Below are 8,934 nucleotides of genomic sequence, written 5' to 3'. Positions count from 1 at the left end.
TACAGAACCCTGTCATAGCTCCTGACTTTTAAATGGGGCCTGGGGAATTGAACTCAGGTACTCTGGCTTGCGCAGAGAGCACTTTATCCACTAAGCCATCTCCCCAGCCTGCTAATGGATTTTTAAATGTGAGAGAAATGAAAACTTCTCACTGCCAATGAAATCATAAAAACCTTACAGTTGCTCAGTTAGCACATTATAAATGCTGAAGCAGACAAACAATTTCATGGCAATTTCTTCAACCTCCGTGGAAGACATCAGATGCTATTTGTGCAACATTGTACAGATTATGGCAAGACAGCTGATACAGCCAATAAAACCATTCATGCTTTGCTTCAACTGTGAATAAACGTTGTTTGTACCTTGATGCAAACATTGACTGAAAGTTTTGTTTATATTATTTCCAACAAATGCAGTGAAGTTTTTCTCATTAACTGCTTGCTTGATAGAAGTCTTTGCATGAAATAATTGCTATTGTTTCTGGTCTCATCTGGAAAGGATTCTACTTGCCTAAAAACAGACATTTTCAGGTTGAAGAGATGAGTTATCTGTTAAAGCGTTTGCCTACGAAGCCTCAGGACCCAGGTTCAATTCCCCAGTACCTATGTAAGCCAGATGCACAAAGTGGCACATGCATCTGGAATTCAATTGCAGTGGCTGGAGGCCCTGGCTTGCCCACTGTCTCTCATAAATAAATAAGCAATAAATAAAAAAAATATTTTAAAAAGCCCTTTTTATGAGAAAAATACAAAAGTTGTTTCTGTATTGAGTTATTGGTATTGTGGCTATGACATACAAAGTAGATATTGGGTAATCTCTATAATAATAAATGAAGATATTACCACTTTTTTGTTTTTCATTATTTAATTTGCTAAGTGCTTTATTTTTTAAAATTTTATTTAATTTTATTTTTTTATCTTTTCACAATTTTTATTAACAATTTCCATGATTATAAAAAATATCCCATGGTAATACTCTTCCCCCCAACCCCCGCTAAGTGCTTTATTAAATGAAGGGCCTAATGGATGACTCCTTGGGGCCTTCCAGATAGCCCTTCCTACATGTAGAGATTCTGAATCCAGAGGTGGCTTGGTTTAGCTGCTTCCATAACATTGCCTCTTGAACATTTCCAAACATTAGGAGTAAAAATTTTTGTTATGCTGTGGGCCACCATGCTCAATAAAATGCTTCATTCAACTCAGTCTTTGCATATCCTTCTACCCACCCACGTACAACAGGGCAGCAGCAACTTTTGACCAGTTAGGCCCGGGTTCACAGCAGGGGCTCCTAGTTCAGGCTTTTGCTCTTGACCTGGGGGTGGGGAGCGGGCAAGGAGAATATCCTTCCTGGAGTAACGAAAGTCAGAGTCTTTTGAATCTTTAGCCCCTGCTGTGTAGGGGAGCCTACTCAGGTGTGAATGTGTCTTGAGACAGTGTAAGTCAGACAAACAAATATCAAATCTGCAAGTAAGAAAATAGGAGAGTTTCAGAGTTTATGTCGTTGAGGTGAGTATGTGGAAAACAAGAGAGAAGAGCAGGCACAGCCCAGTGTTCCCGCAGAGTGCAGAGGGAGGGGCCGCCTGTGTCATGCTCAAAGAGCGGACCCCAGCCTCAGCTGACATGTACAAAGGCACTTTTCTGAACACAGGAAGACAGAGTTAACACCAATAAGGAAGGACAGCAAAAAGGCTCCCACTGAACACAAAACATTTCTTCTGGGCTACTATTCACCCACCAGGTTGGGGTCTTCAAGACTGGGAGTGGCACCAGAATATAGAAAATAAGTGGAGTGAGACAAAAGAATTGGGGAAAGGGGCACATAGATGTGACACCCACACCGTTTTTCGCCCCTGATAGCACCTGGAGTCTCTAGCAGGCCCTTGGCACCACAGACCCTTGGGACTTCCAGGTCCCATGAGGAGAAACAGTGGCAGGATCGAGGCTGGCTCTCACTGGTCCTGCAGGCGGCTACAGAGTTCCCTCCAACTCTGCTCTCCAGCCCAGCTACGTGTCTTGAGGCAGAAAGTCCTCAGCTCATCCTTGAAGGCCTCGTGGTTCATGGGTCGGTAGTCCTGGGGCTCACAGAAGCTCTGGAGCTGTGGGAAGAACTCCTTGTAGCTGCCATTGAGGATATGCATCTCAGGTAGTACGGGCTAGGATAGTCGTTAGCTGCACAGTCTCGTTCCCTGATGAACCGGCACATGCAGGGTCCACGCTCCGATGAGAATTCACAGTGGAAAATGAGGATGATTCTCTTGTCTAGGCACCTGCAGCAGGAAGGTCTCAGCATCCTGTTCCAGGGGCAAGTTCACAGCAGTCTTGAGGTGTCCACCTTCATACTCATAGGGGTATCTTTAGTCCCCAATCACAAACTTCTCCATGATGTTGCTGAACTTGCCCATCAACAGGGCCACCATGGTTTCTGGTGAGATGTACTTAAGGTCTTGGTGTTTGCCGTCCACAGCATGCAGGAGGAAAGCCTTGGAGTAATCCCCAATCAGTCCACGGTGGTCACTGTCCAGGATGCTCTTAATCTCTTCATGACACAGGGACTTTGAATGGAAAAGGTGGGCTTTAGGCGCTGCTGTTGCTCTTCCAGGGGGGTCACATTCTTCCTCCGCTTGCTCTGGACAGGAATGTCCCTGTCCTGGGGCCTCTCTGTCCTCTTGAGGATTGGCTGATCACTCTGCAGGGCACTGATGGAGAGCGGAAGAGCCGCTGGCACTTGCTGAACATGATGAGATCCTGTTCTTCCTCCTTATCCAGAGTCTTGACCACTCTGCCAGAGCCTGGCCAGGGCTGGAGCGAGTAGGCTTCCATGGCATCTTAAAAACAAATCTGTCACTCCCTCTGTCTTCCCCAGGACTGCTGACAATTCTGCTGTACACCTCGTTCTTCCTCCAGCTGTTTAGGGCTCGCGAGTTAGTGATGTTCTGTAGCACAGGGCTGTGGCCCAGCAGCCTTACTGGAGAGGACTGGAAACTGCTCATTTTGAATGACCTGACTGGCTGCCTCAATAGCCTGTTCAAACATGTGCTCGGCCATCCGCCCGTAGGGCTGGGGGTATCCTTGCAGAGACCTACATCAGAAGATTCCGAGGACTCAGACGAAAGGGAGGATTCAGATGAGCGCCTGGACAGGGATAGGCGTCCAACCGGCTCCGGAAGGGCAGGCTCCCTACCAGACACTTTGGGGTCTCCCTGCCGATGCATGGTCTGGGTGAGGGTGCTGACCCGGGAGTAAGAGGCTGTGCGCTCCGGGGACCCGAGAAGGCCATCAGACTCCAAGCCCAGGCCCGGGAGATGGCGCGGGCACTGGGCCCCACCGAGAGCGGAGCCCGACGCCGCTGCGGAAGCTCTATCGCCACAGGGCGCCGGGCAGAGGCTGCAGCTGGGGGGCCGGGGAGGGTAGGAAGGGAGGAAGAGCCACGGGCCAGGAGCCCAACCGGAGAGGGACTGGGGAGGAGAGGAGAGGAGAGGAGAGGAGAGGGAAGGGGGAAGGGACCCGGGGCAGGGCAGCTGTTAGGGAGGGTCTAGGTTGGAGCTCGATATTACCACTTTTATCTTGTCACTTGCTCTTACTATAGCATTTCAAAAGTGCGTGCAGCTTTAGACCTAGAAAATACTTCTGTCAGTAGTCCAAATAGTTGATACTCATGTAAGCCCTTACATGTTCTGTGTCTTCCTCGTCCTTAGAAACAAAGTCTAAATATGCAACCCAAGTTGGCCTCAAACTTTTTTTTTCTCAATTTTTATTAACATTTTACATGATTTAAAAAATATCCCATGGAAATACCCTCCACCCCCACTTTCCCCTTTGAAATTCCATTCTCCATCATATCCCCTCCCCATCTCAATCAGTCTTTTATTTTGATGTCATGATCTTTTCCTCCTCTTATGATGGTCTTGTGTAGGTAGTGTCAGACACAGTGAGGTCATGGATATCCAGGCCATTTTGTGTCTGGAGGAGAATGTTGTAAGGAGTCCTACCCTTCCTTTGGCTCTTACATTCTTTCCACCACCTCTTCCGTATTAGACCCTGAGCCTTGGAAGGTGTGATCGAGAGGTTACTCAGTACTCCAGTCACTTCTTTCCAGCACTATGATACCTTCTGAGTTATCCCAAGGTCACTGCCATCTGAAAAGAGAAGATTCTCGGGCTGGAGAGATGGCTTAGCGGTTAAGCGCTTGCCTGTGAAGCCTAAGGACCCCCGTTCAAGGCTTGGTTCCCCAGGTCCCACGTTAGCCAGATGCACAAGGGGGCGCACGCGTCTGGAGTTCGTTTGCAGAGGCTGGAAGCCCTGGCACGCCCATTCTCTCTCTCCCTCTATCTGTCTTTCTCTCTGTGTCTGTAGCTCTCAAATAAATAAAAAATTAAAAAATTAAAAAAAAAAATGAAAAGAGAAGATTCTCTACCCAAAGTGAGAGTAGTGTTAATATAAGGGTATAAATATTAAGAGAAGTGCTTACTGGGCAGTTTGATAAGCATAGTATATACACTTATCCAAACATCAGCAGACGTTACACTCCCAGGGCTTATGACTACCCCTGTTTTAGATTTTCAGTATCAGGGATGTATTCCCTCCCATGGAGCGGGCCTCCAGTCCAATTGGAGGGCTGTTGGTTTCCACCATGACAGACATGCCACTATTGTACCCGTTGGCTCATTTGGCCTGGCTGGCCAATTATAAGGCTTGCAGTGTCCACTGTTGGGTATCTTCACTGGTGGTATCTCTTTCTCCCATTGAACTACATGTAGAATGGCTTCTTCCAGCTTTCTGTCTGCTGGTCTACATGGAGGAGGTTTTCAGCTCAGTTCCAGCAGGATTTCTCAGTGGCCTTGCAGCCCAAGTACGTGGAGTCTTCACCAGTAGGGTCTTACCATCAATCCCTGGTGGGAAACCAAGGTCCTCAGCAATGGCCTATAATGTTTTGGGGGCATCAGGTACCTCCCTGGCCAACAGCTCACTGGAGGTATCCCATCCCTGGCACTGAAAACTTTCTAACAACAATCTATGTGGCCTCAAACTTTTAATCCTCCTGCCTCAGCCTCCAAAGGGCTGAGATTAAAGCCTTTTGCCACCGCGGCGAATTTCCATTATCTTGCTCCTCTGAATTTCTTGTTTGTCTGTTGCAGGGCTTCACCCTACAGCCCAAGCTGGCCTCAGAGTCATAGATGGTCCCCCTGCCTTGGCCTTCTGAATGCTGGGTTTATAGTTGTGTGCCACCACGCCCAGCTTCTGGATTTCGCTTAATCAAAAAAATTTGTGGCTAAGGAGATGACTCAGTAGACAAAGCTCTTGCCACACAACTCTAATTACTTGGATCTGAACCCCCAGACGACATAAAAGCGTGAGGCTCTGGTAGGCCTAAGGCTAGAAGGGGGATAAAGACAGGAGCATTTCCTGGAAGCTCACAGACCAGCTACTCTGGCAAACTGAACAGTCAAGAACAAAGGGAGATCATGTCTCAAAATGAGGTTGGTGGTGAGGCTGACCTGAACGTTGTCCTCTGACCCACATAGATAACATGGCATATGTACGTGTGTGTGGGTCTGTGTGTGTGTGTGCATGCTCACACACCATATACACATGCCAAATAAATTATTTTTTTTAACATGGAACGCTTCACGAATTTGTGTCATCCTTGCGCAGGGGCCATGCTAATCTCTGTATCTTTCCAATTTCAGTACATATGCTCACACTAAGTAATCAGTTTATCAGTGCCTTTAGTATGGTTGAGGAAACCATTAATTTCTTTTATAACTTATATGTTCATTTATTTTGCCTTCCCACTGTTTTTATATTAAACAAACAGTGCATGCTGTACCAAGAGCTTCAAAAGGACCTTTTTCTCATCTTAGAAATATCTATTGCTCAGAAAAGTTACACTTACTTTTTGGGCACTTATGGGTCCCTATTCGCACAAATAACAAAATGATATAAACCTCTGCAATGACGGGAAGATTCTGAACTTGCTAAGCTTATAACGCCTCAGTCACCTGTCACTCACAGTAAACCATAAACAAGGGTGGGTGGCTGCGGTGGGGGGGGGGGGTCCAGCTATTAAAAGGATTGCATCAAATTAAACTTGGCATCTGATGCAAGAAAGATGAATTCACTGTTTCAGAGAGAGACAGAGAGAGAGAGAAAGAGAGAGAGAGAGAGAGGGAGAAAGCTATACACATATGGCAAAGCCTCCCCAGGATTGATTTATGTAAGGCTTTGGGAAGCTTGGTGTTCAGAGGTGGGCAGGCTTTCAAAATAGGAAGTCTAGAGATATCTTGGGACTTTCAGCTGTGTTAGCACAGCAGAGTAAGACTACTTTGATTCCTTTTTAGAAGCTACGTCACCAGAGTAGATGCTTGCTTATTCGAGAGGTGGCCCTGATTGGCCGTCTTTCTGGCTTACTTCCTGGAGTAGTTACTGAAGTGAAACTGTTGCTGACTGGCTGGTTTTCACACTGATTGTTAACTGTGCTTACTGCTGAGAACTGCATTTTCTTTCCTGGATATGAATTTAATTCTCTGTCTGTGTCTGTTTGCCCCTAGCCCAGCCTGCTTCAAACCAGCAGGGACTTTTTCGCTTTCTTTGTTGAGATAACTTTTCAGCAAAGTGCTATCTTAAGTGCCAGTAGCTGTGGAGGGAGAACAGGTCAGACAGTTTCGACGGTATTGATACGTGTAGAACAAGGCGCATTCAGGGGCTCTTGACAAAGTCAATGCAAGTCATAGGACAAAATCCTACCTGTGTCAGGTGTGTGCAGACAATTCTGTGTGGGCAAGGAAAGGCTGGGGGGGAAGCTCCTCCCCAACCAGGACATGTACTCTCTGGAAGGCATTTGTTCATTGTGACTAGGCTTGTTAAAAATATAAGAAGAACCAAAAATGTCCATCAGAAACCAGTTGAATACAGTTTTGTCCACCCATAAGATAGAATAAAGTGCAGCCCTTGAAAGGGGCACTGTTAGGCTGGCATGGTGGTGCACACCTTTAATCCCAGCACTGGGGAGTCTGAGATAGGAGGTTAGCTGTGAGTTCGAGGCCACCCTGAAGCTACAGAGTGAGTTTCAGGTAAGCCTGGGCTGGAGTAAGACCCTGCCTCAAAAAGTGGTGGTGGTGGGGACTGTTATCCAGGTCTGGGTGTCTAGGAGCTACTCAGGAGATTGAAGCAGGAGGTTTACAAACTCAAGGACTGCCTGAACCAACAGTGAGTTCAAAGCTAGGCTGAGCTACTTAATGAGACCTTGTCTCCATATGAAAAATACACAAAGGGGGCCAAGAGAGATGGCTTCATGGTAGAGCACTTGCCTGGGAAGCCTAAGGACCCTGGTTTGAGGTTCGATTCCCCAGGACCCACGTAAGCCAGATGCACAAGGTGGCACATGAGTCTGGAGTTCGTTTGCAGTGGCTGGAGGCCCTGGCACACCCATTCTCTGTCTGCCTCTTTATCTCTCTGTCTGTTTGTCGCTCTCAAAAAAAAAAAAAAAAAAATACAAAAGGGCTGGGGATGTAACTCAGTAGTAGAATGCTTCTTAGCATACCTGAGGCCCTGGATTCAATTATCAGTACCATAGATAGATAGATAGATAGATAGATAGATAGATAGATAGATAGATGATAGATAGATAGAAAGAAAGCATAAAAGGATACAGTTCCATAAACTTATAGGGAGACCATCACAATAGTTAAATTAAAAAAGGGGATAGTTAAGTTAAAAAGATGCAAAGCTTTGTATATGCTATCACTTGTGCTAAAATATGCATTAGGATGAAGGAGGTCCGGATGGATACAGCCAGGCACTGTCTCTAGACAAGGTCACAGTGCTCTCTTTAGGGGAGGGAACCAGAGGCAACGAGCAGGAGTCTTCTCTCCTATAGCTTATCCTTTTTATGCTGTTAGAGCGCTATATCCCGTAGCCTCTGCTACATTATTTACCCATACTGAGTAACTTTAATTATTTTTAAAGTAATGATTTAAAAAAAATTGAATGGGGCTGGAGGGATGGCTTAGTGGTTAAGGTGTTTGCCTGCAAAGCCAAAGGACCCTGGTTCATTCCCTAGGACCCACATTAGGTGGATGAACAAGGGGGCACATGCGTCTGGAGTTCGTTTACAATGGCTGGAGGCCCTGGCATGCCCATTCTCTCTCTCTGTCTCTCTCTCCCCGCTTTCTCGTTCTGTCAAATAAATAAATAAATAAAATATACATTTTTAAATAAATGAATGTGTGGCCTAGCCCTGGCCAGGGGCACAGATAGGTTTGAGATGTGACCCCTGTGAAACATGGTGGTCATGTAAGCCTGGCTATCCATCTGTGGGGGTGGGCTTCCCTAGATCTCAGGATATGTTACACAGCACAGAGCACAGGAAGTAGCCTGGGTGGGAAAAGCCTATCTTGCTGCTGGTGAGGTGCAATGTCTTCTACACAGAGAATGCTGAGAACAGAACTCTTCAGAGCTCATTATAAGCATACTGGATTGTGCAAGCAGCCAGACTAGAAGCTATCCTAATTGCTCTGTGGAACATTCAGTTCCTGGGAGCTCTCCACTGCTGATGGAGAAAAAAAACCAAGAGGGGTTCTCCATAACTTACTTGCACTTTCATCACAAAAGGCTTCTTCATGGGGGCTGGGTAGATTGCTCAGTGGTTAAAGACATTTTCTTGCAAACCCTGTTGGCCCAGGTTCAACCCCCCAATATTCATGAGAAGCCAGATGCAAAAGGTGACATGAGCATCTGGCAGTGCCAAGAGATCCTGGCACTCCCTCCTCCCCACCACAAATAGATAGATAGATGACAGACAGACAGACAGACAGACAGACACACAGATAGATAGATAGATAGATAGATAGATAGATAGATAGATAGATAAATAGATAGACAGATATGCAGATAAAGAGATAGGCAGACCGATAGACAGTAGATAATTTTTTGAAGC

At 46.3% G+C, this 8,934-nt stretch overlaps 2 pseudogenes; both read right to left on the bottom strand.

Moving 5' to 3' along the window:
* Positions 1-1,914: 1,914 nt before the first annotated feature.
* Positions 1,915-8,619, bottom strand: LOC101606794 (annotated as a pseudogene).
* On the bottom strand, positions 5,609-5,708 carry LOC123454322 (annotated as a pseudogene).
* Positions 8,620-8,934: the final 315 nt, after the last annotated feature.

This window comes from Jaculus jaculus, chromosome 13 (genome assembly GCF_020740685.1).
Source record: "Jaculus jaculus isolate mJacJac1 chromosome 13, mJacJac1.mat.Y.cur, whole genome shotgun sequence".
NCBI lineage: Eukaryota > Metazoa > Chordata > Mammalia > Rodentia > Dipodidae > Jaculus > Jaculus jaculus.
This window is presented reverse-complemented; position numbering and strand designations above follow the sequence as displayed.